The sequence below is a fragment of the Physeter macrocephalus genome, chromosome 14 (assembly GCF_002837175.3).
Source record: "Physeter macrocephalus isolate SW-GA chromosome 14, ASM283717v5, whole genome shotgun sequence".
Taxonomy (NCBI): Eukaryota; Metazoa; Chordata; class Mammalia; order Artiodactyla; family Physeteridae; genus Physeter; species Physeter macrocephalus.
Window position 1 is genome coordinate 1,043,684 of NC_041227.1, and position 1,804 is coordinate 1,045,487.

The 1,804-nt window shown below is 50.3% G+C and overlaps 1 protein-coding gene across 1 annotated transcript in view; it reads left to right on the forward strand.

Moving 5' to 3' along the window:
* Positions 1–1,804, forward strand: part of TCFL5 (transcription factor like 5) — a 21,424-nt gene that overhangs the window by 9,216 nt on the left and 10,404 nt on the right.

Consider the following 1,804-nt stretch of genomic DNA (forward strand, 5'->3'; position numbering starts at 1 on the left):
AGTCCCGTTCTGCAACGCCGAGACCGATAAGGCAACGACTCTGCAGTGGACCACAGCGTTCCTGAAATATATTCAGGAAAGACATGGAGATTCTCTTAAAAAGGTTAGTATCTAGGCCAGGAGATTTTCAGAATCCTGTAAATGTATCAGTGTTGTTATTCATCCTTTTTCCTCTAAGATGTCCCAAACTGTCCTTTGTTTCCTGGAACCAAATGTCAGATGCTGAGTCCAGTGTGAATAACGCCCTGCTCATCACTTATCAAGGTACTAACCACAGCCTGGATCTGTGGTCAGCTAGCAGTTAGGCACCTGCTCTGTGCAGTGGATTGTTTGGGGGCTTAAAGCGGTTTCAGAGGCCTGCCTGTAGGATATGATTCTTTCCCCCCTCAGAAGATGTTGTGAAAGGGATAAAGCACAAATAGAAAAAAAAAAAAAGAGGCAATTAAATGTCAAATATATAATCTGGATTTCAAACATGTTCAGAAGGCAGAGAAGAGAAACACTGCGGCCTGGGGGATCCGGGGGGACTCGGGGGCTCGCGGGGGCTCGAGCATCTCAGTTCCTTAGTACAGCCAGCTCGACCTTGACCCTGTCTGTTTGGACCGAGGAGCCATTGATCCCCTGCAAGCCAGCTGGGCTCCCGGTGGGAGCGGGTGCCGGGTGTGAGTGAGGGTCCCACCTGCCCCCTCTTTGGGGGTTCACATGAGAGAACATTCCCGGCACTGGCTTCTGTGCTCTGCCTTGGGGAGACCTTGGGTCCAGGTACCGGCCTCAGAACTGTGGGTATCGGGGCGCATGGGATGAGGCCTTAGTGAAGAGCGTCCTTTGTATTTTAAAAACTGATTTAATGGTTGGCTCTGTGTACCTAATAGTGGTAAATTATTATGTATATGATTCATTCAAATATGATGAAGGTGTTTACAACGATAAAAAAACTTAACTATCTATAGTTAAAGATTAAATAGGTTAAAAACTTATGGACATTAATTTTTATGTGTATTAGGCTTCCTGAATATTTCTGAAATTTAGTTTGCGCAGCAGGGAGACTGGACTCCAGGAGGAGAGGTTGGGGGTGGGCGGGAGTGGAGACGCAGACCCTGGTCAGAGGCCGCAGCCGCTCTGCTGAGACTGGCCAGGGCCCGCGGTGCTGGATGTAGGGCTGCTGGGCAGAGGAATTGGGGACCACGGTGGGGCGTCTGGCTGGAGCAGCTGGGCGGGTGGCGCCGTGTCCTGAGATGCGAAGACGTGTGGAGAAGCAGGATGGGGTGGGCCGGAATCCACGTTCTGTGCCCGGCAGGCTAGGTTTTCAGGGCCCAGGAGGCGTCCGGTGGAGAAGCTGAGGAGGTAAACGAGTCTGCAAGCAGGTGGTTCCCTTTGTTTTATTTTTCTAACGAGCACAGAGTTCACTGGACACCTGCCCTCCCCTCACCTAGTCTGAGCCGTCAACATTTGCCATGTTTAACACACGTGCACGCGCACGCGCACAGCACAATTTCAAAGACAATGACAGATGTCATGACCCTTCACCTCTAAATATTTACGCCTGCGTCTCCCACGTAACGCCAGTGCCGTTTTCACACCTCACAAGGTCGATAGTCATTCTCTTATACCATCTACTACCCAGTCCGTATTCCCATGTCCCCCAGATGTTCTGAAGGTGACTTTTATGGCTGCGTTTTTTTCCAAACCAGCACCCAGCCATGCTTCTGCGTTGCATGCAGTGACGTTTTTCTGTCTCTAAGCTATAGCAGTCCTCCCTACCCCACAGTTTCTATTATGGCACTGAGATTTTGAAGAGATCGGG